General features: G+C 45.5%; 1 long non-coding RNA gene across 1 annotated transcript; it reads left to right on the top strand.

The window, feature by feature from the left end:
* Nucleotides 1–1,817: 1,817 nt before the first annotated feature.
* Nucleotides 1,818–11,173, top strand: LOC125345864. The gene is made up of 3 exons (XR_007209806.1): nucleotides 1,818–1,828; nucleotides 4,710–4,714; nucleotides 10,902–11,173. It is a non-coding gene; the product is annotated as an uncharacterized LOC125345864 (long non-coding RNA).
* The last annotated feature ends 4,066 nt before the right edge of the window (nucleotides 11,174–15,239 follow it).

The raw sequence follows: 15,239 nt of genomic DNA, 5'->3' as shown, positions 1-15,239 counted from the left end.
TTTAAATGATATTAGAGTACAAAAAGATCAAACTAAGTCTGAGTTTTTCTATATAGTCAGATGCATCAGTCTTGTGAGATAAGGTCATTCTTTAATGAAATGATAGCGATTACCTGGAAGCCTAACTGCTTGGTACTGTATCAATGTGAGTGAATTATACACAGAAGACACAAAAGAGGGCAAGGAGTTAAAAGAACTCCTAACAGGAACCAGATGAATAGAATCACAGGACATTGGTAGAGGAAGATACATCTTATTCTTTCTAAAGAATAGTAGAATTCTTTACACAGCCCTTTAATTCCAAGTTTACACATTCATTGACATGCAAAAATCTGGACTTTTCCTTCCATTCCTTTCCTTCCCTCCCCACTCCCTTCCCTTCCCTCCCTCTTCTTCTCCATCTATTCCCTCTTCTTCCTCTCCCTTTCCCCTTCACCACACTATAATATTTTTTTTTTGCATCTTAACGTATTTTTTGGTCTTTAAACAGAGTAGCATTAAGACTGAGAGAAGTGGGCAGATAAAAACTTTTCATGGAATATACAAAAATATTCATAAATATCCATAGAATATATATGTGGACATATATATATTACATGAAAATATGTGTGTTATATTTTGTTTTAATAAATATTTGCATTGTCATGTGTTTGCTTGCCTCCTGTATTTCAGTGCTTTGAATATAGGCTATTTAAAGACCAAAAGGCTGTAACCTAGTAAGGAAGTGGTTCCGGGTAGTCGAAGTATCTCCAGAAGCTGATGAGTGGAAACAGGCTGACCTGTGAACCACTGGAGGTCACAAACCTGCTTCCTGCAGGGGCTCCGGAGTGGCCCCAAAGGCTTTCCTTGCTCTTAGGGAAGCACAGCTGTGTGAAGGATGTTTTAATTAGTACAGAGATCCTAATGTCTTCACACCAATTTAAAGACTAATGGAGAGGCACAAAGCAACTAACTAATAGCAATTGCAAATTAAATGACTTCAGAAATAATCTAACCCAAAAGCAGATCTAGCAATTATAATCTCTTCTCAGGAGGAAATAATTGAATTTAAAGATTGGTGCTGGCAAGTTCTAGGAGCTAGGGTCAGAAACTAAGCACAAGAAACACTCCTGACAAAAGTATACAGATTGTTCTCTACCTTTCATTATCCTCCCTTAGGGTGCTCAGAGTTAGCCTTCAAAGGATGTATTTTTAGTAAAAGAGTTAAGACATCACTCCTGACTACAGCTGGCAGGAAAGTGCTGTGATCAAGGTTAAATTAAGGACATTTCCACCAGTGTACACGCGTGCTGGGTAAAGACAAGCTTAGGGGCTAGCAGTCCTCAAGTGAGTTCTTACTTTCCGCCCCAGGGAGCCTGCATGTACTCTGCCTGGAGCTAAAGGCTTTTCCTGTGCTGCCATTCATCCACCTGTGTGGGGAATTCTAATGACGGCTGGCCCAGACACCTGACCTATTTCCATATTATTCAAACAAAAAGTGAAAACTCCATTCAGACCATGAAAATGTGAATAAGAAAAGATTGAAAGGGGAGTGTTGTTAAAAAATGGAGGAGAGTGGAAAAGGACTTGAGTCTCAACAGGCTAGGACTATTTCCTGACAGCAAAGGGCACAGGTTGGAGATTGTGTGAGGGGGTGGATTTGGGGTGGGGCTTATATGGGGTCTGAGCAAGGGTGCAGAAGTTCATTGAAAAGCCATTAGATCTAGGTTGGGGCTTTGGGGGTTGGGCCCACAATGGAATGTTTACAGCCAGGCTTAGGTGGATTGCCTGGCCTGCATCAGGAAGTCTGTGCACATCTGGTAGTTTGCTTGAAGTCTGTTATGCACCTGTAATTCTAGGCTGGGTATCAATCCTTCAAGGATCTCCTACTGAAATTCCATGTACTACCAACTGTTTTTCTACTTGAATTTTGATATCATCTCAAAATTAAAAATATATCTTTATCTAAACAAAATTTCACCACATAGTAATAATGTCATATTACATTAAAATGATAAACACATATATGTAAATATAGACGAATAGCTTTCTTAAAGAACTCTGAAGTCCATTGGTTTATTTTAATGTTACATTACATGATTCTATATAATTGAACTCTTTAGTTTCTAACAGACAAGTATATACAAGTATATCTTATTAATTTGTTTAAATTTTTCAGATAGAAATTTGCCAGTTTTTCACATTTTGAAATGTCCTTGCTTTCTTCTTAAATGTATTTATTATTTTGTGACCCCCCCAATGAACAATTATACTAGCATATTTTAAAAATATGCCTTGTTATAAATTTGAAAAGTATAAATTTGGTTTAAACCATAGGAATATTAACAAAGAATAAACTGATTTGTGTGTTTTAACATAAATATTGCACTAGAGCAACATACTTCAAACTGTTTTAAGAGTCAAGTAAAGCAGGTAAAATTTGTTCTTACAATGTTCTATTTCCCAAATAGGTAGCACACACATACACACACACACACACACACACAAACACACACACACAGCATAAAATTAAAAACCCGTGAACATATGAAAATAAAGCAAAAAATAGTACCAAATCCACTTGAGTATTTCGATATATTCATTGTTACATTGAAATATTATTTTAGTGGTTCCAAATGTTCCATAAGAATTTGTGGTTAAAACTAAAGATATTGCCTATGCTTTAGCAAAAAGCAACTTATGGAGAAATATCAAGATTAGTTGCTTTCCTACAAATTAGATATTAGGCATAGTGGAGATTAGTTGCTTTCCTACAAATTAGATATTAGGCATAGTGGATCAGGTCTGTAATCCCAGGTACTTGAGAGGCAGAGACAGAAGGCTTGTTTTGAGGCAAGGCCAGGTAAATGTTGGTGTGACCTACACGTCAAAGTGAACATGGTGATTCCTGCCTGTATAATGTTGGTTACATGGGAGCCAGTGGCAGGAAGACTGTGGTTTTAGGCCAGCCCCAGGTAAAAGTGCCAGATCCTATCCAAAAATTAATAAAAGCCAAAAGAACTGAGGGCATAGAGCAAGAAGTGGAAAGCTTTCCTTAGAAGCATGAAGGTTTGAGTTCAAACCCCAGTACCTGAAGTACTAGTGCTAGTAACAGTATTATTCACTAAGTAATGAGTGGAGCCCTGTGATTCTGGATTCAAGGTGCTCTTTGTGCTCCAGCCTTCTTTGCACATCGAGGGCCTGACTGGTGCTGCCCATCAACTATGGAGAAGAAATGCCAAATGTGGGACAGGATTCCTTTCCCTCACCTGTCCATTTCTGGTACTAGCCTAAATTATTGTTTCTTCTTCAAGGACTCACAACAAAAACATTCATGCCTTTCAAGTGACACTTCATCCATGAAGCATTAGGCTGTAGTTTACGTCATGTCTTTGTAGGAAGTGTGATGTTTACATTGTGCAATGTAAAAGATGATTCTGTAGGGCCTGTAAACCTAACCCAAAGCCAAAAGCAAGAGACTCATTCCCCTACTTTCTACCTGTGTCCTTTCCACTTCGATCTAAGCAATTACCTGAAGCAGATACTTTACAACCACCTGGGGCAGAAGAACCACATTCACTGATAAGTATCTTGTGACAGAAGAGAAAGTGACACTTAGATCGGCAAGGCCCTCCTCCTCCTCCTCCTCCTCCTCCTCCTCCCCCTCCTCCTCCTCCCCCCCTCCTCCTCCCCCTCCTCCCCCTCCCCCTCCTCCCCCTCCCCCCTCCCCCTCCTCCTCCTCCCCCTCCCCTCCCCCTCCCCCTCCCCCTCCCCCTCCTCCTGAAATATATTTTGTTGTTGTTGTGGAGGTGATATGCAGAGGGGTTAGAGTTACATGTCAGGTAATGAGTACATTTCTTTTTGAACCATGTCACCCTTTCCCTCGCCCTCTCCCAGGTTTTACCTCATATCCCCATCCACAAGTTGTATAGTTTTTACTGTTATGCCCAAATTCTGAGACCCCAGAGACCACCGAGACCGAGATCCATGCAAAAGCAAAGGTGCCGTTTATTAGCGAATGTGCATTCAGGCCTACATGCTCACCAGACGCAGCTGAGAGACAAGGGCCCTGAGGAAGGGGGTTGCACACTTTTTATACAAGTGAACAAACTTCAGGGGCTTCCCATGTTGGCAGCTATCCCACTAGTCAACCTTCAGCAATGCCTGATATGTCCAAACTTGACTGGGGCCATCTGTACATTTCAAAACAGCTGCATATTTGAAAACAGCAATGGTTTATCCTTGACTAGGTCAGCTTGCCCCCTATCTGTTGTTTTTAGTGGGCCCCTAGTTGAGGTCTTTTTCCCAGCAACTGCACTCTCATCTTCTCAGAGTCAGTTTAAACTCTAGCATGGCTATTTCTTTTTCAGAATGGAGTCACTTTGGTCTTTCATTCCTCCCTTCTCATAGGCGACTGAGGAGCCAATCTTGAGTCCTCTGAGATGTCCACATCACTATGCAGGATCACTTGTGAGTCTAGAGGTTGATACTGTTGCCTAAACACCATTAATTGAACTGCATTCACCCCATCCTTTACAAAAGCAATAAACTTATTTATCACACAGGGTCCTACTATCAAAGCTACCTACCATTATTATAAGCAGGGGCCCTGCCAAAACTGAAAGCAAGGCTGTGAGCCATGGGGAATAATCAAACCAGAATTCAAACCAACCTTTTTGCTGCTTTCTTTCTCTTTTTCTTTTTTCTAGACCTTCTCGAACCTTTGCCAGGGAATGTCTAATCACTTCAGAATGGTTTACATAAAAATAACATTCTTCTCCTAACGCAGCACACAGTCCTCCTTGTTGAAACAATAGCAAGTCCAGTCTCCTTTTATTCTGTAGCACCACCACAGCTAAAGAGTCGTGGATTTTTTCAAAGTGGGCTATTGACTTTTCCATGTTTTCAATATCCTTATCAATGGCCATCCGGAGTCTAACAAAATGGAAGCACTGTTACTCCAGTTCCAAGTCCCACTGCTCCCAGTAGAGCCCCTATAGTAATTACAGCTGCTGTTATTTCTCTTTTAGTTTTCTGAGATGAGGACAAGGTTCCATCTTCTAGTCTTAAAATTACCTCATCTTCTGTGTGGTAGAGTAACCTAATATTAGTTGGACTAACACACAAAACCCCTGTGTCTGATTGATAATAGTGGTATGTATACACGGGGTCAGGCCGTACTGCAAGCCCACCATTTTCTGTAGATAGTGTGTAGCCCCCTTGTCTACCTACTTCTTGGGTATGATTACATAAGTGAGAGTAGCAAGGTGACCCCTTGCCAATGCAATCTCCCTGTCCTATCACTGCTTCCAGAGTCAATCCAAATCTTCCTTTCTGTTGCCACCTGCAGAGATTAACTGAAAGCATAGGTATCGGCCATCCCAGAGGACCAGGTGGAGATAATCACAGGCAGGAGAAGAAGGTTCATAAGGAGGTTTATTAGTGGGGCCATAGTTCCCACGGGAGAGGGAGCTACATGGCATCTGCACCTTATCCAGGTGGCAGCTTCTCTCTGGGGGTAAAGGGGAAGTAGTTAGGTAGTGAGTAGGAGTGGCTCATTAGGTATGGGTGGGTCTGGGGTCTAGTGGGAGGAGCTGAGGACCTGAGGCTAGGGAAATGCTAACATTCCCCCATTTGTTGTTTATTAATAACAGAGGAGGGGTACCAGGCTGGGAGTATGGGTGGAGGTTGTTTCTTCTGGAACTACTTCCTGCTGAAAAGGGGTGAAGTACTCAGGGGTCCCTGATTCGTTATTTGGCCTGGTACCACCTAAGAAGTATTTGACAGTTTGGTTGGTAAAAGTCCTCATCATTTCCACAATATGGTTATCAGGGTTAATGGGTGTCTGGTGTCCTCTGGCTACCTCCTGCAGCTTAGGCACATCAAGGAGTCCCTGGGGCTGGGGTCTTCAGGGTCCAGACCTACACTGGGCACAGCAGTGTATGTAGTAAGAAGATGGCCTTGAACTGCAAGTTCCCAGGTGGCGACCTCAGTGAGGGATATTATCCTATTAAAAGAGACTTTTGAAAAGGTCAGGCAAAAGGCTGACAAGTTCACAGGACCAGTTAACATGAACAACATGGGAGAACACACCCTTGGCATAAGCCAGAAAAGTTCCATTTGGAACATAAACCCAATTGTGGCCCATTACAGGGAAGGAGGAATAACTGGACTGAGGGCAGGAAGGAAGTGTTTAGGGATAGTGGACTGGCTGGGAGTAACCAGTCAGAGGCGTGTGTGTGTGTGTGTGTGTGTGTGTGTGTGTGTGTGTGTGTGTGTGTGTACAAATAGCAAGTAACAAAGGCAAGAATGCAAGTTTCAGTCCAGGTGGAAAATGGACAGGTATGGACATTAGGTGGGTAAACAACTATTCCTCTTGATCTCCCGGCTCTGATTAATTTTGAAAGGGCAAGTTTAAATTGACTCCATTTAAGATGAGACTTCATCTCCTCTTACTCCTCTCCATGGCTCCTCGTTGTCAGGATTGACCACATCCTGGAGGTCTAGGTGCTCATTGCTCGAATAGCTGGTCCCAGTTGGCATTCACAGGGTTTGAACTCAAGGCCTGGGCACTGTCTCTGAGCATTTCTGCTCAAGGCTAGTGCTCTACCACTTGAGCCACGGTGCCGCTTTCAGTATTTGGCTGGTTCTCTTGAGCCAAGCTTCCAGTCTGGCTCTTTGCTGGTTAGTTGGGAGATGGAGTTTTAGAGGGATTTTTTCTCCGCCCGGGCTGGCTTTGAACTGCAATCCAAGGAGTCTTAGCCATAAAAGCCCTTTTTATTTCCAATTAGAGCAACAGGAGAACAATAGGAATAGAGCTTACCTGTATTTTGTTGAGAATTGACCAACAAGTACTTGATAGAGTTCTGCTGTAATACTTAGAGAACAGCAGACTGAATGAGATCCATATGTCATCAAATCAAATCATATCATTTAACCTTACCAGCAGGTGGTAGAAAACACAAATGAATAACAATCAAGAGGGCAAAGGGTCAGGACAGTGTAGAAGTATCAGCTTTAGTGGATCCGAAGTGGCTGTGTCTTCCATCCGAATCATCAGGCTTTGTTAGTCATGTGTGATGGAGGCAGGCAGGAGAGACGGCTTGGATCTGGGCAAGGCTGTAGTGGCATCTCTCAGAGTCTCCTGGATGGATTGTCATTGCTGGGTTGCCTGAAAATTTCTACACAGACTGGTTAAAGACATTTGAAATCTCTCAGTATTCCCTGGTTGCTTACTCTGAGTACTATGGCTTTTTGTAGGCTGGTACCCTACTGGTTTAAGCAGGGTGACAACTTTTAAAGATTTTAGAAGGTTTGGGCCTTTAACCATCTTCCTAGTCACAAAATCCTCACAGACCACAGGCCAGCCAAGTCTGCTCTCTGCAGCAGCCACAACAGTTTCTGAGACATGGAGGGGGAAGACACCAATGCTACCCTAATGCAACCCTGTGGCCACTAAACACAACTCTGATGTTTTTAACCTTGGAGTAACTCTCGGTTGCAACTCTGTCATCATAGGCCTGCTATAAACCCAACTCTAACCGGGGGTGGGGGGGTCCAGAGCCAGGGCAGGAGCACTCTGGGCCTGTCAAAATCTTCACAGGAAGATCACCAGTGACTCCTAGATTCCCTGAGCAGTTTTGCAAGAGAGAGAGAATAAGGAATCACTAGTAGTGAAACCAGGCAGTTTGTGAGCAGACTGTGGAGGCAGCTTCCTATAGCCACAGACTGCCACAGTCCACGCAGCTAGCACACATGTCGACCTGCATCCTATAAAGCAAAATATTAATCCTGGGTCAGGAAAATCAAGGTTAGCACTCTGGTCCCTTGACCTTAAAGAGTTTATGAGAGCACAGGAGAGAAAAATGGAGAATCAAAATCTTAGTCTATACCAAAGAATTGTCAGGATCAGATGTACACTTGACTTTTAGCGTAGATGGACATAAAGAATAACACACTGGTTTTACATCTTAGACACATTTGCTTGTACCTGTTTGCTTGTATCAGTTTGGGTTTAAAACCTGGTTTGGGTTTTTTGGCTTGTAGTCTGGTGATAAGATTCAGGACTGCCTCCAGGCTGTTCACTGTGACTCCACCCACAGGCTGCAAAGAACAGTTTAACACAAGAATTAAAGTAAGTTAAAATAGTCAAAAAGCAAGTAATTTTGAAACCATGATGCCAGATTTTACAAGTTTTACCAACAGACAGACAGACAGACACTTGTGCACAAGCTTTGAGGCAAGCTTAGAATTTTTTTTTTTAAATTGGCCATGTAAGTTTTCTGGAAATGAAGAAGCCACATTTTGAGAAACCAGTTTAGCATTTGAATTGCAAGGCACAGTTACAGAATTTAGGGTGGGGGGGGGGCAGGGTTACCAGGAGCTTGAGTCTCCCAAGTCCCTGCCCTGCCTCGAGGAATTCGAGGAATTTGGCATGCCCATTGCCTGGGGGATGGGTGGGACTCCACCTCCAAGAGTTTTTTGGAACTTTGATGGAACCAAGATGGCGCTTGCTAAAATTAATTCTATTGTCCACGTGGTCAATGCTAGAGAAAACAGGATTTAGCCAACAAGAAGCAGAACTTAACCGAATCTCCAAGCTTAACAAACATCAATCAAAGCAGATGTTAAACAAATATTGGTACCTGTGGAAGCTAGTACCAGCCCATCACAGGCAGGCAGGCAGAGTTTAGAGAGAGGCAGAAAGAGAGAGAGAGAGAGAACTCCATCCACCTGAGTGCTCATAGAAGTTATCTAAGTCCAAATTTGTAAGATTGTGAGCAGCTTTAGACTGTTCCCCACTTGGTAAGTGACCAGTGGAGCTGAACTAGAGAAAATCCAAGCTCCTGGATAATGGTCACTCACCCTGGCTGGAGTTTCAAATCTGTTGTGGTGGGTGATTGCGCCCCTCCCATGGTAAGTGATTAGCAGAGCTGAGGAGTTAAATACTAAGCGTCCTCGGTATTAGTCTGGTCAGCTGAAATGTGAGAGACAATCAGCAATGGAATTGTCACCCCAATCACTGTGTCTCAGACTGAGCATGGAGTATGGCCCTGTGGCCCTATGCTACAGTCATTGAGTGGGGCTCGGAACTTGGCACCAAGATTTTTGGTGTGACTCTGAAGCCACGGCCCTGTGGCCCTATGGTAAATTGGAAAATCGGATCTGAGCCCTTGTTTAGATGATCACTTACCCTGGGTGTGAGGGCAAATTTGTAGATTGTCATGGTGGATGGGAGTAGAGCACTCTGTCAGGAGAAGTTACCTCGGTGGTCGTCTGGGTGGGCTTAGGATAGCAGAATAGGTCCCGGGGGCAGCTTGGACCCCCCAGAAATGGGGGAGCAAATCCACCGGGGAACCTATCCTGGATTCGGCACCAATGAAAGCATAGGTATCGGCCATCCCAGAGGACCATGCGGAGATAATCACAGGCAGGAGAAGGTTCATAAGGAGGTTTATTAGTGGGGCCATAGTTCCCACGGGAGAGGGAGCTACATGGCGTCTCCACCTTATCCAGGTGGCAGCTTCTCTCTGGGGGTAAAGGGGAAGTAGTTAGGGAGTGAGTAGGAGTGGCTCATTAGGTATGGGTGGGTCTGGGGTCTAGTGGGAGGAGCTGAGGACCTGAGGCTAGGGAAATGCTAACATTAACATCTGTTGTTAGGGAGAAATTACCAAGCATTGCTACTCCCTCATAAAAAGAAAGCTGTAAATCATAGCACATCCAGCAAGTCTGTCACTTTGGGGTGGGTCTTGTTAAGCACCTCATAGGTATGTTGTAACAAGCTCCATAAGGGGGCTCCTAGAAGTTGATCCTGTTCAGCAACTGCTGTTGGCTCTGGGGCCTGGCCACTTGGTTTCTGTACAGGCCTGTTTCTGACAGGTTGTAGCACAGTGTTAGGGCCTACAACTACGGAAGGGTGACTTGGGGCCCTCAGGACTTTTAAGGTGAAAAGAATTCCAGCATGAGATCCTCTGGGTTGATATAGCCTTAGTCCCCATGACATTCCCAATTCCCATCTTCCCATTTCTTTTCCTTTTTGGGTAAATTGGGCTAATATTTTGGAATCCTGAATACTAGGCTTGGTAAAGGACACCAAATCACCTCCCTTTCCCTTCCAACTAAGGTATGCTGCCACACTGGTAAATCCGCAATTCTTGCAATAGTATTCGGAGGGCCCTCCACACTTTTCAGTCCGCTTTCCTCTAGGACATATATACCAAGATCTCCATATCCATTCAGGGTAGGAATTCCCCTTTGTCCAACTAGTCCGTGCCCACGATCCTTCTGCTAAATGGCAGAGATCAAACATTAGATCTTGGAACCATATCTGTGGTCCCTCCTTGGTACCTAGGTCTAGACTTTTTCCCATTTCAGGGTTCTTTACAATCCAAGTCCGTTTATAAGGATAGTGCAGGTTAGCATTGCAAACAAAAAATAACATCATAGAAGTTAAAAACGTTTTCATCTTTTGGGGTTAACACAGCGCAGCTTTAGCTTGAGGGAATTACTCCTATCACCAGTCACTTGCCACTGGGGAAGGAGGCCCTCCCTCACAGCAACTGCATCTGCCTGCTTCACATGCTAATGGTGTATCCAGGTGGTGGTGCCATCCACTTTGAGAGTGGTGGGTGTGGTCAGTATCACCGGGTAAGATCCTTTCCAGCGTGGTTCCAAATTCTCCTGCAAGTGCCGCTTCATATAAACCCAGTTTCCTGGCCGGCAGCTGTGTGGTTAAAGAGGGGGTCCAGTGGCATAGATGGCCTTTAGGCGTTTCCAGGGCTCTAAGGGAGGGTAAAAGCTCATAATCATCAAGCTCTGTCAGGAGATGTTGAGACAGATTGGGAACAATAGGGGAAAGTATTCCAAACATAACCTCAAAGGGTGAGAGCCCAATTTTATATGGTGAGTTTCATACCCTATAGAGGGCAAAAGGGAGGAGCGACACCCAGTCCCCGCCAGTCTCCATGGTCAATTTAGTTAGGGTCTCTTTTAGAGTTCTATTCATTCTTTCTACCTGTCCTGAGCTATGGGGTCTATATGCACAATGTAACTTCCAGTTGGCCCCAAGCACTGAAGCTAAATTCTGAATTACCTTAGACACAAAGGCTCGTCCATTGTCTGAGCCTATCTGGGTCTGGAGGCCATACCTGGGCAAGATGTCTTCCAGCAGCTTCTTAGCCACCACCTGGACTGTTTCCCACTTGGGTCAGAAACCCTTCTACCCATCCTGAAAAGGTGTCTATAAACACTAATAAGTACTTATATCCATATTTACCAGGCTTGACTTCTGTGAAGTCCACTTCCCAATAGGCACCTGGCCTGCTACCTCTTATCCTAGTGCCGATGTAGACGAGTTCCTTGTGGCATTGGTAACTTGGCAAGCCTTGCATTTAGACACTGTGTTTTCGATTTTTTCCGTGGCCCCATGCATTCTAATCTTAGCATGCCTTAACAGATCTTGTATCTTTTTGGTTCCCATATGGGTAGTCCGATGCCTCTTATTTAAAACTTGATTTCCCAGAGGTTCAGGCAGGATTATGTGATTTTTCGAGTCCCACCATCCATCTAGGCATTGGGCCATAGGCAACCCCGTCATGCAATCCTGTTCTTCCTTGGCATAAACCGGGTGTTCAGGAAGCTCACTTGGCCCAGGGTCAGGCAGCGCAGTCACTAAAGTCTCTTTGGCCTGCAGAGTGGCCCTTCTGGCTGTCTGGTCAGCCAGGTGATTTCCTCAGGCCACGGGGGTGTCTGGTTTCTGATGGGCAATGAACTATGGCCAGTTTCTTTGGCAGCCACAGGGCCGCTAATAAAGCCAAAAATTTTAATAGTTTTCCCTTCTGCTGTCAGCAGCCCTCTTTCCCTGTAGATGGCGCCATGTACACGTGCCGTGGAGAAGGCATAGCGACTATCAGTATACACAGTCAGCTTTTGGTCTATACCCAGTGTTAAAGCTTGAGTCATTGCTACCAATTCTGCTTCTTGAGCAGAGGTTCCAGCTGGCAATGGTTCAGCCCACACCACTTCAGTCTCTGTCACTACTGCTGCTCCCGCATACCTTTGTAGGTGAAAATACTTAGCCACATCTGGGAGGCCTAGGGCTGGAGCTGACAATGAAGCAGTCTTAATCCAATTAAAGGATTCCTCTCTCTCATCTGTCCACTCAAAGGTTGGGCTTCCTTAGTTGCTTCATAGAGGGGTTTAGCCAGCTAGGCGAACCCCAGTATCCAAAGTCTACAGAACCCTGCTGTCCCAAGGAACTCCCTCACCTACTGGTGGGTTTGTGGTCGGGGAATTTTTAACACAGTCTCTTTTCTAGCCTAGGTGAGCTATCGCTGTCTTTTCTTCAACATATATCCCAAGTATGTTACCTCTGGTTTGCAGAGCTGAGCCTTCTTGGCTGAGGCTCTGTACCCCATTTCTTCCAGAGTTCTGAGCAAATCCTGGGTGCTCTGTAGGCACATCTCAGCATCCTTTGCTGCAATTAAGATATCATCCACACACTGCAGAAGGGTTATGTTAGGGTGGTGGGAGCGAAACTCACCCAGGTCTTCATGCATGGCTTCGTCAAAGATGGTTGGAGAGTTTTTGAAGCCCTGTGGTAGTCGAGTCCAAGTCAATTGTCTACTAATTCCGCTTTCAGGGTCTGTCCATTCAAAGGAAAAAATTTCTTGACTCTTGGGGGCCAAGGAGAGGCTAAAAAAAGCATCTTTTAGGTCAAGGACTGTGTACCACTGCCGGTCTGGCGGCAGAGAACTGAGGAGGGTGAATGGATTGGGTATGGTTGGGTGTATGTCCATTACCCATTTATTTACCTCCCTCAGGTCTTGCACAGGCAAGACCTATAATCATTGCAGTGAGGCTTCTTAACAGGCAAAAGCAGTGTATTCCAGGCTGATTGGCATGGTTTAAGTATCCCTCTGTCTAGTAGCTTCTATATGTGAGGAGTGATACCCTTTCTGGCCTCCAGGGAACATGGGATGCTGCTTAAATTGAGCTGGGTCTACCCTGCTTTTAGCTCCACATACACCGCAGGCCTGTGTCTGGCCCAATCCACTCCCCCTGTTTCTGCCCAGACTTTTGGAAAAGACTTTACCCAGTAGTCCATCCCTTTATCAGGAGGAGCGGGTCACTGGTGGAGCCAATACTCGTCCTCCAGAGCTAGAGTCAGAAACTTGTATTGGCCTTCCTTGGGAATCTGATATGTTCACCTTATTTGGTTGAAAATGAATTTGAGCCCCTATCTTTGTAAGTAGGTCTTGACCCAACATAGGATAGAGGCACTCTGGGATGACCATGAATGAGTGGGATACCCATCCCACACTTAAATCTACTGTTCTTCGTGTAGTCCATGAATAACAGCTCATCCCAGTAGCTCCCTGCACCCATGATGATTTCTTTTAACGCTTTCCTTGGGGCTCCGGAAGACTGAATGTTGGGCTCCTGTGTCAACCAGGAAATTGATAAGTGTCCCCTCCACATTCAAAGTTACCCTAGGTTTCGGGGAGGGGCACCGAACCCATCCCCCCATTCCCCGTTCATGGCGTCAGTGATGAGGACAGAGGGACCTTGTCGCTCCCAAGGGCCCTGTCTGCCTCCCAGCTTTTGAGGGCAATTTCTAATCCAATGTCCCATTTCCTTGCACACTGGTTTCTGTGGAGCTGGGGACCTTTACTCTCCCTGTTGTCTGGTTTCCTGTTTCTTGATCGGTTGCCTCTGTCCTCTATTGCAGTCACCAGGACTCCGGTCATTTCTCTGGTAGCCTTGAATTGCTTTTCCTCTGGGGGCCGGGGGGGGGGTGTCTCGGTTGTTATATACCCTCTGGGCTATGGTGAGCATGTCCTGAATACTTTTTCCCTCCAGATTTTCCAATTTCTGTAACTTTTTTTGGATGTCTAGGGCTGACTGATTTACAAAATTCATGACAACCACCGTCTGATTTTCGGGAGCTTCTGGGTTCAGCGGGGTATAGATCGTATAGGCCTCAATTATTCTCTCTAGGAAAGTTGCGGGGGACTCCTCCCTGCCCTGGTGGACTATATAAACCTTGGCCAAATTAATTGGTTTATGGGCCGCATCCCTGAGACCTGCCATTAGAGTCTAGCGATAGGCCTCGAGCCGTCTCCTACCTTCTGGAGTCCTGAAGTCCCATTGCTCCCGATTGGGCAAGGTCACAGTGGGAAAAGCAGCGTCTATAAGAGTGGGGTCAGTAGTGGGGTGCCCATCCTCCCCTGGGACTGACTCCCGGGCTTCCGCCTATATGCGATCTCTTTCTTTGGTAGTGAAGAGAATATGCAACAGCTGTTGGGAGTCATCCCAGGTGGGCTGGTGGGTGAACATAGGCTGTCAAACAGAGAAATTAAGTCCTGGGGGTTTTCAGAAAATCTAGCATTCTGTGCTTTCCAATTATACAGATCACTTGTACTAAAGGGCCAGTATTGAAGTTGCGGGTTGCCATCTTCATCGGGGATCCCACCTCTCTCAGGGCCAACACCATGGTAGAGATGGTAGAGTTGGGGTTAGCCCAGGAGCTGTTGTTCTACTAGTCCCTCCCCGCCCCCCTCCCCCTCTCCCCCCTTCTCCCCCCCCCTGGGCCCTCAGGAGCCCTGCTTCCTCCCCTTTCATCTGGTTCCCTGACTGGCTCAGGAGGGGCTGCTACTGGCGCAGGGGTCCGATTAGGACTAGGCAGGTAAGGCAGAGGGGTAGACAGAAGGAACTCAGCGTCCTCGTCCTGGGGCAGGACAGGATAAAGGGGAGAGGCATGGTGGAAGGCTCTTGTCGGCAAGTCTTCTTGGGCTTCACAGAAGAGGATTTATTGGCTACCAGGATGGCTACCTCCTTCTCCTGTATGGGAAGAAATGTCCTCTACCAGGTCCTGCCAGACCAAGACATAGGGGATTTGGTCTGGGTGCCCCTGCTTTCCTGGAAGGAAAACCTTAGTTTTAACTTTGGTAATTACAGACTTGTCCTAAGTGCCCTTCTTGGGCTATCCTACTTCAAAGGCAGGCCACTCCCGAGGTGCAGAAAGTAACCAATTTTCTCTTTCAATTCTTCCCCTAAATCATGCCCTCTGCTTTTACCTCTTTGAAGTTGTCAATTAAAATGGACAAAGGATTAGCCTAAGTCTGTCCTATTGTTTCCTAATAGAACAGTCCACCAGCAAAGCTATTTGCAAACAGAAACACACCCATGACAACACGGCCAGGTGCAGATTTGAAATGCAATTTCAGTGAAAACTCTCAAGAGGTGAGACAGAAACCACA

Source organism: Perognathus longimembris, chromosome 2 (genome assembly GCF_023159225.1).
Source record: "Perognathus longimembris pacificus isolate PPM17 chromosome 2, ASM2315922v1, whole genome shotgun sequence".
NCBI classification, from domain to species: domain Eukaryota; kingdom Metazoa; phylum Chordata; class Mammalia; order Rodentia; family Heteromyidae; genus Perognathus; species Perognathus longimembris.
This window is presented reverse-complemented; position numbering and strand designations above follow the sequence as displayed.